Raw genomic sequence first — 17,429 nt, 5'->3', positions numbered from 1 at the left:
GCTCACAATTACCCTGCCAGCAACACAAAGCAGACAGTAAAATACTCAGTGAGACTGTTCTCACGTTCCCTCAGGAGATCCCATAGGAAACTGCCCCGCTTTGCATAAGCGATTGTTTTTGGTGGGTGGAGAGGGCTGGGACTACGAAGTGATCCTCGCTGAGCAGGAGGTGAAACAACTCCAAGCCCGAGTTTCAGGCAAACAAGCAGCTCTAACTCCCCTGCTAATTTCATTATTTGTATCACCAGGATACAGGCAAAAAGGAGCCCATGAAGCTGTCGCTTTGCCCCCTGCAAGAGCTATTGCCGTGTATTCATGTTTAAGATCAACTCCAAAGACCGAGCTAACACTGCGTTATGCATCAGAATAAACACCGAGCTAACATTGTGTTAGGTATCAGAAGAATAAACACTGTATCCTTTAACCAGAGCCAGAAGGCCTTGAGGAGGACATTAATCAGGATGCTTTGAGGATGCTGCCAACTTGGCAATAAAAGTCAAGGTCCACGCTGAACTCACTGTAATATTCAAGTTCACACCCATAGGTCAAGCAGACCCCTGCCCTCACCAAGACAACACCCCTCCTGAACGTGCAATTATTGAGCTATTGCACACTGGGCGACAATGGGCTTTTCAGACGTTACTAAAAATCACAAAGCGTCTGTAACACTAGAACACGTTACACCAGGTTGTGCATCAACTTCCTCTGGCTTCTTATTCTTGGAGCAAGCAACAAAAAGTTTGGATTTCCTTCTTCACATGATGTGACTTGTCAAAAGAAGCTGCAAGTCTTCTGCTGATTTACTTAATCAAAGAAACCTTCCTTTGTACCTTCTTATGGTACAAGATCAGACTTTGTTCATCTTGGAAAAATTCACGGAAACCTTATACCATCATGCCTCAGTAGCACCACAGCACTCGTGGAAAAAGAAAGTCAAACTGCTGTAAAACTCATCAGAGTTCAAACCGAGCCCGATTTTGGCTTTCCTTGCATTTCTGAAAAGGATAAGGAAAATCAAGGCTGAAGGGGGAGGTAGAAAAAAAAAAAAAAGAAGCTGACGTTTTTACATGTCTTCTTGGCACAGGAAAAAAAAAAAATATATATATATATATGTAAAACTCTTAAAAATGCAAACGTATTAATTTCTGCCATGAGTCACATGCATCATACAGATAAAGGTATCAGCATGTGACACATGATACCAAGCATTCAAGTAAGAAGTGCATACTGGAGCTAGAAATACTTCAACAAATTCAACAGGCTTTTTTCCTGACTTGTACGAGACACCCAGCAACGGCTGGGAGGATACTTCCAGTCTGCCCTATGAAGCAGGCTCTGTCTTAGCTCCTGAGAACAAAGCACCATGTCTGAGAAAGGGGACAAAGACAACTGCTCACCACATTCCAAAGAGAGCTTGCCCTTTGAAGAAAGTTGCCATAGGTCAGAACAAATCATTTTAGGCACCAACCTGCCCCCATAGCACAGCAGATCCTAACAGAGCAGAGCAGTAGTGAAGAGCAGGTACCAACTGGAGCCCAGCTAACCACAGCAGTAGTCCACACAGCCTCTTGCAAGAAATACCTACTAGTTATTGGAAGACATAGCTATCAAGAATATTTCCCATTATCAAAAGATTTCCACAACTTCTAACACTCAATAAGAAAATGGATTTATGACCTGAGCACGAAAAAGCAGATGTACCACTCGCTCAAAATGAGACAGGGAGGCAATGGATGCCTTATGCAACTGGAGGGCACACCACAACAACGCCAACAATTAAGTTGCCGCTGCTCAGTTACTCCAGAGCACACAAAAATAACCATATGCCATCAGTATCTGCCAGTTCCTTGCCAGTTATCATCACAGCTCAGATCAGATACGCAGCCCCTGGTTGGTTTCTGCTATGAACCAAGGCTTTTTCCACACTCTCTGTGACCACAGTAACCAGTTTCTGGTTCCCAGCTTTGAAAGACCTTGTTAACTTCATCGTTGCTCCTCCAGAGAAAATGCCTCATTTCTGTATAGAATAAAAGCTGAATACTGTATTACAGCCCAACTAAACTGGCATAATCACAGAACTGTAGGGGTTGGAAGGGACCTCCAGAGATCATGGAGTCCAACCCCCTGCCAGAGCAGCTCCCTAGCCCAGGTTGCACAGGTAGGCATCCACGCGGGTCTCAAATGTCTCCAGAGAAGGAGACTCCACCACCTCACGGTTGCAAATATGAGACTGTAAGAAATAACACAATGAAGACACAGCAGAGGTGTTTTCCCAATTTTGATAGAAATGCATCATCAATTAAATAAGCCCCCCCCCTTTTTTTTAGAACCAAACACACACCTTTTTTCTTGCTAACATCAGACACTGTTCTTTGTAACTTCTGACACTTAACTGTACTGCAGAAGACAGAATAAAACAACACATCTTGCAAATTTATCTACACCCTTAATGAAGCAAAATTCCTCCCTGTTACAAGAAACGTTAGCATGTACAGTCTAATCTTAATCATCAAATCCACAAACCACGGACATTTCACCTAAGCTAAATAACTCCTGGTTTGCAATGAGGAAATCTACTTATTCCAATGTTCAGGTGCAAGTGAGTCCCAATGAAGTCACTAACGGTCATTTTTCTAACACATGCCAGTCTTCTCTCCGCACTGATTCATCAAGCCAGGACTACGGGCAAAATAATAATAATAAAAATAAAACCAGCATCCAGTTTGCTTCACTACTTCGTGACTGGGAGCTGCATAAGCCCACTGCACAGGAGGGTCATAGAAAAAGGACACATCAAACCACCGAAACTGGTGTGAAGAACCCTCTTCGGGTACTGGCAAATAGCTGCACTGAACCAGATGCGTTACCAAAGATTATCTCTAAAGCAGCAAGTTAATATTTTAACTTCACTCAGGAAGGAACTGTGATTTGATGACTCAGTCAGAATTCTGACACAGATGGGATTACAAAATTATGAACTTCACTGAAATAACTTACAAAACGAATACAATGCTGCGAACCACAATTCTTGCCAGGATAACATTCAGGCGGGTGATTTTCGAAAAGCTTATTGAAAGATGCTTCACTTGCACACCCTCTGCAAGCAGAAGGACACTTAGAGATTTTCAAATAAAGCCAAACATTCAAAAGGAAAAGAAATAATAAACAAACAGATGTCAGAAGAGTGAATTACCAGCCATCGTAGTGAGTGTACTTTGGGGGCAAATTCATGCACAGGTGTTGTCCCACCAGCCGCTCACAGTGGGCAGGACAGGAGAAAGCAAGGAGCTCAGTTAGCAAATGACACAGGCCACACTGTGAAAATGCAGAGCAGACTGCAGAACAGTTCAAACCACTGCCTGTCAGCCCTGCCTATGGCTTTGTGAACACGGGGTAGCCATGAAATGCCGTGACCAGCCTAGCTATCTAGGTTAGAAACCCTCTAGTAATAAAGTCAAAAAAAGCTTGTGGGAAGTGGCCTGCCTTCCCTTTCATGATAAAACTCCAGTACAACTCCTGTTTTTCCACAGAGATCATTCCCTTTCCTGACTTTCTGAACCGTCTTCAGAAAACAGGTGTTGTTTACTACAATAACAAAACACATCTGCGTGGGTGCGTTACTACACACAAAGACAGGATAACTGAAACCTCTTCCTATATTTAGATCTGTCTGGTCAGCTCCAATTGCTGAATTTAATCAAAACCCTCTCCAACGGAAACACATCCATATTCATCACAGGCATCAAAGGAAACATCTTTACAAACTATATCCTTTTACAAACCAACACACAGTCCCACGCCACTTGTCCAATTGTTGAATTCCTCCTTTGGGAAGGGCACGGAATTTTATTTCGTTTTTATCAGCTGCAAAAAGCATTTCCCTCCAATTCATCAGGGCAGGGTGGGAGGAACTTCCTTCACAGGTGAGATGGTGAAAATTTAGTGACATGTCCCTGCCAGGGGCTTTTTTTGTTTGTTTGCATTATAGGAGTAGTTAAAACATACATTTGTGACATAAAGGAAAACTTAAAATGAAGATAAAAAGCCCATCTCCTCTAAAGCCTCAACGTTTTTAGAATGAGATAGAATGCAAGATGCGTTTTGTCTTTACAGAACAGCACAGGCTGCTTGGAGTCAGGACAGGCTCTGCTGGCCCCCACCTACTGTAATTCTACAAGACAGCATTTTTAAGGAGGCAACCACAGCAAATGCAATCCAGTTATGCTCAGATTATACAAGCTGCTGCTCCTACAAATGATTCATTTCACCAAGACCACGCAATGATACGGTTACATCAGCTGCATTAAACCACTTCTAAGGACTGTGACCCAGATCTCATTCATCAGAGATTAAGTAAAGATGTTAAATTACAGCTTCAGATACTCAGCTTTAAGGCAGAATGTTTCAGCAATGCAAGAGGAAACAAAAACGGAGAAAGAAGAATTTTTTATTCACTAATTAAACTGTCACTAGGTCAAGCCCGAGTAAAAGAATAGACTGATGAAAATTAAACCAAGGAAAGAAAGGTCATTAAAATAAACAACTCTTTTCACAGTTTGGTTCCCCCCCCCCAACACACCACTCACACACTCAAAATAAGAATAGCCTCTTCAGATTGCCACAATTCAAGATGTCTTGAGGTACACAGCCATTCAGTCGTGTGCTTTCCTTAGCTGAAAAAGGATCCCTCTTGTTTTTTTTTTGTTTTTTTTTTTTTTCTTTGCATAGCCTGCAAAACCAACAGAGGTACTTCTTGGTTTAGAACACCATCTTCATCACATCATTAAAATGACAAGATGCAAAGCGAATGACCAAGTTAAATTTGGTGAAGGGTCCTGCAAATCGTGACTGTTATTCTGGACAGAGAAAGTGCTTAAAGATGACACAGCTTCACAACCCAGAAACAAACATCCCGATCTGCCAGATTTCCACCCTCCAATGAAGCACTGTTTAATTAATGCCTGCCATTAGCAGCCTTCTGAAAATCAGGACTGGACTGCAGCCCACACTGGGACACGTCTCTCCCTGTCACCCCCAGACAGACTCAAGCAGCTGCTGCACCACAGCAAATGCCCCCCAGTGCTCATTCACTCTCTGCCCAGCCACCTGGACCCAGCAGGCCCTCTGCAAATGAAAGAGACCAAGGTCACACCACATATGATTGCCTCTTCAGCTTATACAGAAAAAAGACAATTTCAGACTTGTGGGTAAATACAGACTTACAGGAATTGATCTGAGATCAGGTCAGAAAGCTTTGGGTTCACATTTAAAACGCACCGCAGATGCAGACTGATAAAGGCCTTTACTGGAACATGACGTACAAGTACCAAAAATACTGTAAGCTTGAAGGCCTTCAACCATGCACCACTGAAATTCTAGCAAAGGTTATGATCCCACCAATCTTAACTGCACTGGTGGAAGAATAGTTACCAGCACACCATAACAACAACATTTAAATGGTCTCTTCAGAAGTGACTTCAGCAAAGCTCTTAATTCCAAAGCAATTCAGGTTAAGGATCAAGCCTTAGAAGCACTGGCATTCCACCTACAGTGATAGGCACGCCTGGTGCAGAGGGTATTGTGCACTGCCATAGCTGACAACCAAGCCAACAGCCTCCCAGATGACAAGGTCACTGGTGTGATCTACAGGCTCCACTATTCAAAGCACTTCCAGCACTCAGAAGACATAAATCCCACTTCCTTCAGGCAGATTACTTTCTCACGTCAAGCTTTACTTTTCCCCACCAACAAATAGAGAAAATATCTCAGAAGGCTACCGCTCCACAGGTAAATATTTGATGAAGAAAGCCAGAGAGGTGACCACCAGCAAAAACATCTGCTGGCAAGACCACTCCGTGAGACTCATCATTCCAAGTGATGCACTCACCCTACAGGCCCCAAGCAAGAACCCATCACAAGGTTACAGTAAGAAAAGCTGGAGCATGAGGCACCACTGCAGAGACCTGAGTACACGTGAGCACTACTGCACCATTCCCAGCTACCAACAGCAGAGAACGGGGTAACAAGGATCTATCAGATTCAGGGGCATCTGTCCAATTCTAAAAGCACAAGACAAGGATGCGCCTGTGCTCGAAGATCCAAAGAGGACCAAAAGGCTGCAGAATAAAGCAGCTTTATTTCACAGGTGGAAATCAGAACATCTGCACAATGTCATGTCCAACCGTTTTCTCATATTCCTGAGATCAAGGTTTTGGAGGATTTTGTACAAGGCTGCAGCCCACAGATAGGAACCGACAGTTCATACAGCACTTGCCAAGTGCACAACTCGAAAGGAAGTGGGAGATATCCTCCTACAGCGCTTACTGGGAATAAGGAAGTTTTACAACAAGAGAAAAAAGGCTCTTATCTGTCTATCTGGTCCCCCGGTTATCGGCAAGCTTTTTATGACTTGGGTAGAGAAATCAAACCACATACAAAGAAACAGTGAGTATCCTCTAAATTTACGATTAAAATTAAAAAAGAATCAACAGAGCCTGTATGACTCTGCACATGGAATCCCGGGAACTTATTATCCATCCCATCATTATTTTCTAAAACCAGCTAAATTCAGGTTTCACAGAACTGAAATACTGCAAGCTTACAGCTGAGACAACAAAACACAGTACAACACATGCTCTTTGGGGCCAGAGGCATACCAGCTAGCAAAAGAGGCTTAACACTCTGCAAAGTTGCCACTGATGCCTACTAGTGAATAAGCACTTACAGCTGTCCCAACACAGTGGATAAGGCAACTCCAAGCCCCAGGTAAGCCACAAAGAAAGACTCCAAGGATGAACTTCCAGGACTTGCAGCTCTCCAGGACTACTTAATTCCAGGCTAAAAGCCAGTGCACAAAGACAGCACAACTATTCACAATCCTCCTCTTTAAGCTGAGACTCCAGATGCCTTTAATTCTGGGGATGAAACCAGCACCCCTAGGCTGCCAGGTTCTCCCAGTAGCAAGACTTCAGACTCAGACAACCCCAGCCTGGAAGATAGAGAATCCCTGCGTGCCAAGTGAACGGAGGCAAGAAGCTTGGCAAAGGGCTTATATTCAGAAACACAGAACTGTGTTTAGCAAAACTTAGTGCTCTTTGTTCTCAGCTCCTGCAGTCCAGGTGCTGAAATTCCTCCTTGCACAGATACAGGTGTAAGAGTGCAGAGCAGAGGGAGAAGTGAGGCATCACTTGCTGAATTTCTGGGAGGACCAATACAGCCAGGAAAGCATATTATCCAGAAACCATGGTTAAGACAGCCCAGTGCTTCATCTTTCCTTGCAAGCAGGATGAGCCCTGCGTGGATACCACACACCTATCCCAAAACAGTATGGACATCTGGCCCCGGGGACAACATCACTCATGCTTACAGCCAATACCATAGCAGTAACTGATATCTGGGCCTGGCACAGACTTGGAGCCAAAATGCAGTAAGATCAGTGTGATCAGCGACAGTTTTTTGGGAGTTTTCTTTAAAGAGCATTTCAGACTGGCATCTTCCAAAAAGATACACATTCTTACGAATGCGCTGGAAATTTCCTTCAGCATCTCCTACAAACTGAGGTGACTACTAAGAACATTAGGCAGAGGAAACATGAGAGAGCAAGAAGCTCTTCAGACATCTGTACGATGGAGAACAGAGCCAAGTGTCCTCACACTGGGCAGATTAGGACATGTATTCACAGTCCCAACCTTCATGACTTCTCGCAACAAAACGTTGCCTGGGTGACTGAAAATAGCAGCTGGGGAGAATAAAGAGAAGATATAATGTGGAGGTATCAACGGGAATTCTGACACGAATCTTTTCCTACTCACCTCCTTCCAATTCACAGCAGCAAGAAGATTTTTTTTAAACATATATATAATACAATAAGTGCTTTCTAAATTTCCTTTGAGAAAATTGGAAAATTTCGGCTGTCAGTCCAAGAGATTTCTGAAGTAGTGTAGAACCCAGGAAAGCTACAAGCAGTTCACAGGCTTACCAGTATGTATCATCTTCATCTGCACTAACTTTTGCTAGAAGCCAGTGCCCATGACAACACCAGCCTGCTTTCACTGAAGGGTTTTAAAACAGACTTAAGATTTTGCTTTCCTCTAGTTTCTTGCTAATGGCAACTAAATTTACCTGGTCCAACAGATGTTTCAAATTATTTCATCCTATAAACAGGGAGACATTAAACTTGCAAGTCATATTTTTCCCCATGAAAAATATAACAAAAACCATTTGTTCTACCTTTTACAGGATGTTCTGTTCACATGCCATATTAAAATTGGAAAACATTTCCAGTTTATACCAGAAAAAAAAAAAGAGTACTTGAACAGAAAACCTTGTTCAAATGTTCTTCCCCATCCATCCTCCCTCACCCCCCCCATAAAATAAACTATATCATTAATCACTGTCATTTTGCTGCCAGTATAACTACGCTAGGACTTCGTGACTCACGTAACTGTTGGCAGTCTAACCTCACCATGCTAATCACAGATATAAGCATCTGGGAAAAAAAAAGAAGTGTAAATTAGAGCCTTCTTTGGAATGTATTTTGAAGAAGTCTTCATCTGGGAGTACTCATTTACAATGGGTTACCTCCAGCAGCTGCCTTTGGCCAGCAAGGTCAGCAGTCTGCAAGCAGGTGAGCAGCTCCCAGTTTGCTCCCAAGCAAAGAGAGAAAGGTTTTCCTTTATCTCCTTGTGCCAGCTTTGATACTCCAAACATAATTCCCTCCTCTGCTTAGTCTGTTAGTAGCCCATTCAACTTACTAGCCTGGCAAAAACAACCACCAATGTTCTGCAGAACAGTTTCATCAGGATGAGCACCAGAGTCACCCAGCAAAGAAACCTGTGGCTAGGGCTGAAAAAAACTGAGCTGTTGGGGTCCTCTCCATTCAGCGGAAACACCACCCTTCTAATCTCAAGTGATACTCAGGACAGAGATTTAGCATTAGTTTCAACACAAGTACCTCAGCCTCTGTGGCATCTCAGTTCACTTGCAAAGCCTCGTCCCATCCCCAAAGCAAAAACCTCTGCCTTGGCTGGTTCTGAATAGCTGAAGGATCTATCAAGCACCTAAAGTAAATATAAGAAAAGTGATTTCACAGTCATCTGTCCAAAAATATCCCATAATACAAGACTTTAAGATGAGAGTATTTATAAAACACTGCCCAGATGAAATCTAACACCGTGCTTTACAGAAACTATAATCAACTTATCTCAAATTTTTAAGTTAATACAGACAAAGTGTTTTCCTTTAGCTACTACGCTTCGCTGGAAGCACTTAACACTGACACTCACATGGCTAAAATAAAGGTTCTGTAATTAAGTCTGCCAGGCTGCAAAGCAGGAATTGAGCAGCAACGGTGAGCCAGAAAATCTAACAGCAGAGATGGAAACTATATACATACACTATCCAGGCTTCCCGAGATATACAGCAAGGTCACATCTTTTGAAACTGCATCATTCTTCATTTCATTCATCGGGTGAACAGAGAGGAAGGCACAACCAATTCCCATTCTACCCATCTTCCAGTCTCAGTGATGGAAAGGCAGAAAGATCTGATGATGCCAAGAGGTACAACCAAGAGGAAAACCAAACACTGGTCCTGGACTTTGCAGATTCGTGGTGACACCTCAGTAATGGCACCTAATCACACTCTCTGCCTCTTCCACCTCCCTCTTTGTGCAAGGAAGTACACATCTGAGATGTCTGAGATACCTGAACAACTACACAGTTGAAACTGAAGTCATGCAATCATATCATACATCTGGCAGTCCCAGAAGCCACAATGGACACGTTATTAGGTCTATAAAGTGTAGGAAAGAAATTTCAAAATTACTTCCATCACTGTCCTGACAGAATAATGAGGTTGTAATACAAATGGAAAAAAGTCCTCAAAACAAACACCAAACATCTGCTAATCTTTCGAAAACAGCGAGAATTTGGTCTACGTTTAAAAAGAAACCTCACACCTCAGTTGAAAAAACAGTTGAGGAAAACTGGATAGAACTCTGCTCACTGCAAATACAAAAAAAACCCAAAACACATCAGGCACCTCCTTGGTAGGGACAGCTTCATTTGCCTTGCACAAGAACGAGTCACAATAGAACTGGGTTTTTATTGAAGTAATACGACATTTTCATCAGGAAGTCAAACTCGGTGGACTCAGCGCTATTAATCAAAGTCACATTTCAGAAGAGGATAGCAGGTTTAGCCAAATCTTCTACCAAGGACAGGCGTTATCAATGAAAATTACCATCAGACTACTGCTTCCCCAGTTCTGTCCACTTCATCAAGGTCTGCTTAAAATGGCTTGCCACCTTACTGTACTTCTCTCAGTGGTTACAACGACAGATCAGGTAGCGCACAATGCAAAACACAGAACAATATTAACAGAAATAATGCCTCCACAAATTTTACTCAACATCTTTAAAGCACCCACAAGTCTGATGAGTTTCCTCATTCATCCCTCCCTTGAAGTTTTCTTCTCATATGGCTTTGTTCCATTGAAATGCAAGTCATTTGTTCTCACTGGTGTCACCCGTACTTTGTACAGTCCTGGTTCGAAGCCACTCCTCCACTGTTTCTTCCACTGTTAGCTAACAGAATGCTCTGCTCACAGGGGTTCCTATCCCTTACTCATCATTACAGCAACAGATATTTTCAGCAGCTGTCACTAACCACAGTCACACTCTCGTGCTGTTCATCTTGCACCTATCTGCAACGGCAAGACAGACTGATTTAGTTTAATAGACACGGAGTAAGCTTAACAGCAGAAGCCAGCAGACTACTTGTAGCTGTACTAACCTGAAGGCAGAAAGTCCTCCCTACATTACAATGAAACCAAACCAAAGCTTCTCCAAAGCATATTCGAGTCAGGAAAGCACAACAGTGGTCAAAATAAATAAATAAATAAAAAGCAAATTTAACAATGGACTATAACATACCAAGAGAAAGACTCTTCAAGAAATAGAACATTAACGAGCAAGTTTTTAACTTCTGCAAGCATTCCTAACTTGGGGCTTGTGGCCTAGCTTGGGAGCAGCTCTCTTGTTTCATACAGTGCAGTTCAAAAACTTTTGAGAAAAAAGGCAACTGACCAACAGTGAGCAAAGGCGTTCTGCCAATTTTTTCTCCCTACAGGAACACGAGCAAGTGTTTGTTTTACCGTGTGCTGGGAGAGCTGGAAAGAAAAGAACAACAAAGAGTTAACAAAAACTCACACACACTTGCTATCCACCCCGTAATTTACTGGGACACCACAGAGAATTAAACAACGTTGGTAACCTTAAAGAACTTATCAAATGAAACAGCAGGAGATGTCAGTTCCAGCAGGATTTTCTTTTGCTTCCGCATTACCTCTCCCCCCACTCCCCTTCCGTCTCTCTTTCTCACACACACACACTGCCAAATCCAGTCCTCTTTCAGCTGCCTTGGGAGATATGAACATCTACAAACCCTCACACCAGCTGAATCATAGTCCCCATACTAAAGAAAGGTAGCAAGTACACTGCATTAATATTTTCCATACAACATTCACAGAAAACATAACAGATAAAGGTGGAATACGTTGACAGAACACAATCAAATACACAGCTCATTAGCAGCACCTCTCCAAGCAGCAAATACTTCCTCCTACCACTCTCAGGAACACATTCCAGTGCAAGCCAGTTTGTCACAACATGATTTCCCATACAGTGCCTTATTATTCCAAACTAAAATGACTTTATGCTCATAAGTATTTAAGCATTTATACACAAATAGTTACTATCTATACACTTTGATCAATTTTCAGGCTCTTCTCAACTTCATTTTGGCTTAGTCTGCCTTTATCTGGTCCAAACAAATTAACTTTCACCAGCAGTGAATGTTATTTTAAGCAATGACACACGCAAATACAGCACACCTATTAAGTATGAATAATTCCACATACATGCCACAGTAAGAATAAGCCATCTCAAAGGATTTATGTCCTGGTTTCATCACATTACACCAGACAGAGCGCTGCTATCATTAGCACTGCCTTAAACTTTGATATCTGAAGTCTGAAATGATGTATCAGAAAAACATCCTCAGAAAATCAGTGTATCATGAAAACAAAAATTTTCAGTAATTTCCAATCTTGTACAAACAAAGGAACAAACCCAACTATGGTCCCAGCATGATACAAGGAATCTAAACGTAAAGTTTTTCCTGCAATTCATAAAACCCTTTTTGAGCTGCCACACAAGTATGAAGTCTTAGCTATGCATATATACAAGGTTTTTTGTTTGTTTGCTTTCCCCTACCTAGAAAAGTTTTTGAACACATACATTAGCCTTCCAACTTCTGCAGAAGAAACTAACACGGTAAATCCTGAAACCCAACCTTGTGCACAAAATACATAATAAAACGGTAACTCACAGAACCACCAGTTCAAGCTGGCAGGCAGATGACTCTGTGATGTGCACAGAAGCAAGAGAACATTCTCAAGATTCTGTCCATAATTCCTTTAACAGAGTAAAAAAAAATTAATGGATATCTGATTTCCAAGTTAACCAACAGCGTATTGATAGTCATAGATCACTTTGATGTGGATTGGCATTTAAATGATTTTAATGACAAAAACTCTTGCACGTTTAATACTTCTCAACACTGCTACGTGCTATTCAGACAGTCTCATCTGTTTCCACGTTGGGAAGAGTGCTCCCGTTATAATCAAAGAAGTATGAAATAATGCTTCAGAAATCACCAGTGAACCACATGAACGATTTGCCTATGTGCCAAGTCAACATAATAATTGCCTTTGGATGATATTGCTTTGAACGCTGCCTAAATGCAATGATTTAAATAAAGGCACATTTGAAAGTAACCTGCCTTCCTCCTCGTACTCCATCCTTCACCTCTGCATGCTAGGGAGAAGGTGGGAGAAGAACAAAATGAAAAAGATGGGTGACATTTATTCTAGCATCAAACTCTCTTGTGGATGGCCTGTACTGAAAAACGAGTGACACTGGCCCAGACCAATTACAGAGATGTCAGGGTGACTGCATTCTGCAGGCCTTGTATTGGCCAAGTTCCCTACACTGGCAACCCCATCCTTCCCAGAACTAAAAAAATAATGATAAACATTAACCCATCAATGCAACTGGGTACAGTTGAACACCTGACCTCACCCAATCTAATCTGAAGTAACGTGTCCCAGCGCCGCGCCATTCAGCAAGCAGCTTCTCCCAAAGCCAACAAATACAGGCACAAAATTGATAGTTTCTCTATCCCGTCAAAAACCCAAGACACGCCCCACTCAAATACACACAAAACAAAAAAGCTTCTCTGATGCAAATGAGCGTTTGTTCTCTGAGGAAGATAGAGATCTTTGTGGCAGCCATTAACAGCTCAGAGTGTCCTTCTCATCACCCCCGATCCACTCTCTGCCAAGTCCTTCACAAAAGGCCTAATCCAACATTTTCCCTTGTTGTTTACAAACTTAAATAGTCAAATCCTCATGGAAATAGCTGTTATACAGCAATCTGCACGGATACAGCTCCATCAACTCGAAAAAAGTATCAACTTAAAAATAACTGGTTTCCCACCTCAAGAAAAACCCTCTATTCAAACGTAAGAAAAAATAAATCCCTTTATTTGACTCTTAAACCACCCATCTGAAGCACAATGGGACATGTCACGGACACTTGCTTTGCTGCCCTCATAATACAGTTTAATTATGATGACTGAACTAACGGCCTCACATCATAGACTTTTACAGGTTGACCCCGTGTCATCCTGATGTATCATTTTGCACCAGTTCGGTGCTGTAAATCAATTTAAGATCTCCAGCAGGTTGAAGAGGCTGGTAATGATGCTTTCTCTGCAGTCTCCGGGGACTCCACATTATGCACAACCTACATTATTTATAAAGCTGAGATGATGCCTCCATTAGGCTTGCTAAGACTACTCAAATAGGCTTTTATTTTACACACACAGCTTGGACCTCAGAAAGCACACTGCTGGCCATGTGGGATATACAGTGCATTAATGCTTCAATTAAAAAAAAAAAAGTCACAACACCTTGGTTTTCAAAATATAAATTTTTATACTAAGCAACTAAACTCAGAATTTAACCTGAATAATTTCCCAGTAATCTGGATGTCAGTAAGTACTTCCCTGAACTGTATTAAACTGTATTGAACTGTATTACTTTTCCATGCGATCAACTCCTTACTTTGTGTTCATGCTACAGGAACAGCAAAAGCTCATCAGCTTTCATGCATCTGACTTAACAGTTCATATCTATACAGAAATGGAAATACCCTTCACCTGCTCCTTCAGTCACATCTTGGATCATCACATCTTTAAGGGTACACAAGAAGACGAGCAGGACAGAGAAAGGAAAAAAAAAAAGTGTTTACATACCCAGTGTTAGCAGGGTCAAAACTGCAGCAAGGACAAATCCCTGCCCTCAGGGTAACCTGATCTTACGTGATCAGATCCTCTCTGGTAGCTGTGGAGGGCTCAGGATCGCTCAGCTCGAGGGAGATTTCTCTCAAGCTCTTCCTTGCAGTCTGAAGTAAACTACAAGGGTTCGTTGGGTCCTCGAGACCGGGCCAGGAATATGAAAAGGGGCTACAGGGCTCAGTGCCATCCTGAGGATCTCCTGGTCACAGGGATGAAGCGAGCACTTCTCATTTGCACTGAAATCCAATGAGAAACTCTAACAAGCCTCCCAGTACAGCACTCCAACTTAGAAGGAATATTAATCAGCTGCAATTAACAAAGTAATCTCCTGTAATTCAGCAGAATAATTACAGACAAACAAAAGAAAAAACGAAGCCAATGTTGACACCTCGAGTTTCCTCACACGATTTGCTCCCATTGTTTGGCAGGCCAAGGTGCAGGCCGGCAGCCACACGGGCTGGAGAGCTGCTGCAACACATGCCCGGCAAGAAACTCAGACTCTGTGGGCCATGTCAGCTTTACTTCTTAAGTCTTATTCTTGAGTGCTGCTTAAAAACACGGCAGGTCTACCAGAGGAAAGAAAACCAACAGTGTTTTCTCTTTCTGACTACTCGTCTGTGTGCCATCTGAAGGATCAGCTATGCCATGTGTGAAGCACACCTTTTTCCCAAGCGTGTCAGCCTCAAGATGCTGTATCCTTAAGCACTGACGTGCTTTAAACCATGACACGTTTCACAGCAGTGAGCTTTCCCACTCACTCGTGTCTGGAATACACATCTACTCGTGCCCCCGCACACCTCCATCTCACAACACCTCTCCTTCCTCAAGTAACGCTCCTAACTCGGCTTACACCCAGCGAAGAATTTTTTTCCCCATCAAATACACCACAATAATGGTGATCACCCAAACTAAGTTACAGTTATCTGTCCAACATAACAGCAAACTGGAAGGTCAGAGCTCGTATCTCCAGACTGAACCGCTAACAAAAGAGCGAGCACAGCGCTGCTTCCTCGGTCACAACTCCCACTGACTTCAGTTTAGGAAAAAAATAAGAAAAAAAAACAAGTCAGGATTTGGCTCAGATGCTTTAGAATGCATTACTATTTCCACACCGGTAAAATTCAATCAGCTTTGAAGATCCATCTTCAGGACAAGATGGTTTGGCTGCAAAGCCCGAGTGTGTGAAGAAGCTACAGCGAGGAGGAAACGTCGCGCATCCCAACCTTCTAACGGCAAGGGAGAGAGAAATTAAGTGAACTTTCCCTGACCTCAGAGCAGAGATTTGTCATTAAAGAAAAAAAAAAAAAGGGGGGGAAAGAGGAGGGGAGGGGGGCTGCGGAGAGAAAGGGAGGAAAATCAAGTCGCGACGAAAGCGGGAGTGCGGGCCGGCCGGGGTGAAAGGCTTCTCTCCGTAAAAACAAAGGCGGGCGCTCGCCCCATCCCGAGGCGCTGCGCGTTCCCGGCCGGGGCACAATGGGGCCGGCAGCGGGAGCGGGGCCGGGCGGAGCAGCGGCTTCCCGCGGAGCCCCCCTCCCTCCGAGCCCGCAGCAACTCCCGCACCTACCCGGGAAGCGGGGGCCGGCAGCAGGGCGGGACGCCATCATGCCGGCAGAGAGAGGGCGCGGGGCCGCTTCTCCCGGACTCGCCGGGGACCCTCGCGGCCCGGCGCGGCAGGGAGAAAGAGGAGGAGGAGGAGAAGGGCGCAGCCGCCCGCCACGGAGAGAGGCGAGGGGCCGCGAAGCTGTTACCGGCTGCGGTACGGCCGCCGGGCGCTGAGAGAGGGGCCGAACCCAGCTCCCGCCCTGCCTCCGCGCCGGGATTGATCTGGTCGCGCTGGCGTCAGGCAGTCGGAGCCGCCCAGCCTCCACTTACCGCTGCCAACGCGCACGCACCGGCAAGGGATCCTCTCCAAATTCCCGCCCCCGCCGCGCACGGCTCGGGCCCCGCGAGGAGCGCGGCTCACACCCGGCGCGCAGCGCGGACACGCGCTCGGTGCTCTTATCCGCGCCCGCGGTGAACGAGCGGCGGCGCGCTGACCGAACGCGCTTCTCTCCCTGCACACGTCGCTCCATCGCTGTACACGCACCGGCGGGTTGTTGGGAGGGAGTTAGCTTCGTTTTAAAACATAGCGAAGCTACAAGAGCCCGGCAGCGGCGTCTCGGTGATCCACGCGGAGAAAGTGATGGAAAAAGCCGGAGGTGCGTCCTGAGCTTGGGCTGCCTTGGCAGGGCCGGGACGGGCAGCAGGCTCGTGGCATCTCGCCGCTGCAGCATCTATTCAGTGTGTGATTCACACTAAGCAGATATGACAAGACAATAATTAGGGCAGCGCTGCAGTTTGTCAGGTGTCTCGTTAGAACCACATTTTTACCTCTTCTGTTGTCGTTAGGTTTGACTGGTTGGTTCACTTTGACATAAAAGAATTCAATTATTTTCTACTTAGATTGAGGCTTGGGGAGGATCGCATTAATACGTGCTTTTACTACAAAGGGAAACAAAATAGGCCGTTAGGGTCTTTTGATGATGTTTAATAACACACATGGACTGGGCTGGTCAGAGCTGGCATCAGACTGATGGTAAGAGAAGACCAGAGGGTGAGCAGAAACAGTGTGCCATGGCCAAGCTCTTCCAGTAGGCCCATGCTGGGCTGCCTGGGAACACAGCCCTGTCAGAACTCTTCCTTACAGTGTGTGGCTCATAGCTAGCTGCCCAAACCCCTCAATCTGTGTGAGCAGAATCAACAGCATCTCACACCCAGATTCTGCGCATTCATCATCTTCAACAGTTATTTTCAGTACACACGATTCATCCTTATACAACCTAACACATCACTTGAAGTCTGGTTCGCTTTTCTCAGTAACATAAGGAAACTGAAAAGAGGAGAGCAGAGGGGGACACAGGCCCGGACACAAAGCCTGATGCTACATCTATGCTGGGATAAATAACTGAGCTACCCTAAGGTGTGACAGAGGACATTTTTTCTTCTTACAGATCCTACTCTGCAACAACG

The 17,429-nt window shown here is 44.1% G+C and overlaps 1 protein-coding gene across 1 annotated transcript in view; it reads right to left on the bottom strand.

The window, feature by feature from the left end:
• SMAD1 (SMAD family member 1) overlaps positions 1-16,050 on the bottom strand; it is a 43,537-nt gene extending 27,487 nt beyond the window's left edge. The window contains exon 1 of the mRNA XM_065736384.1: positions 15,985-16,050. The gene's annotated coding sequence lies outside the window, so the exon portion shown is untranslated. The remainder of the gene's footprint in view (positions 1-15,984) is intronic.
• Positions 16,051-17,429: the final 1,379 nt, after the last annotated feature.

The sequence above is a fragment of the Cyrtonyx montezumae genome, unplaced genomic scaffold (genome assembly GCF_038088225.1).
Source record: "Cyrtonyx montezumae isolate F1298 unplaced genomic scaffold, pur_monq_1.0 scaffold_2, whole genome shotgun sequence".
Taxonomy (NCBI): domain Eukaryota; kingdom Metazoa; phylum Chordata; class Aves; order Galliformes; family Odontophoridae; genus Cyrtonyx; species Cyrtonyx montezumae.
This window is presented reverse-complemented; position numbering and strand designations above follow the sequence as displayed.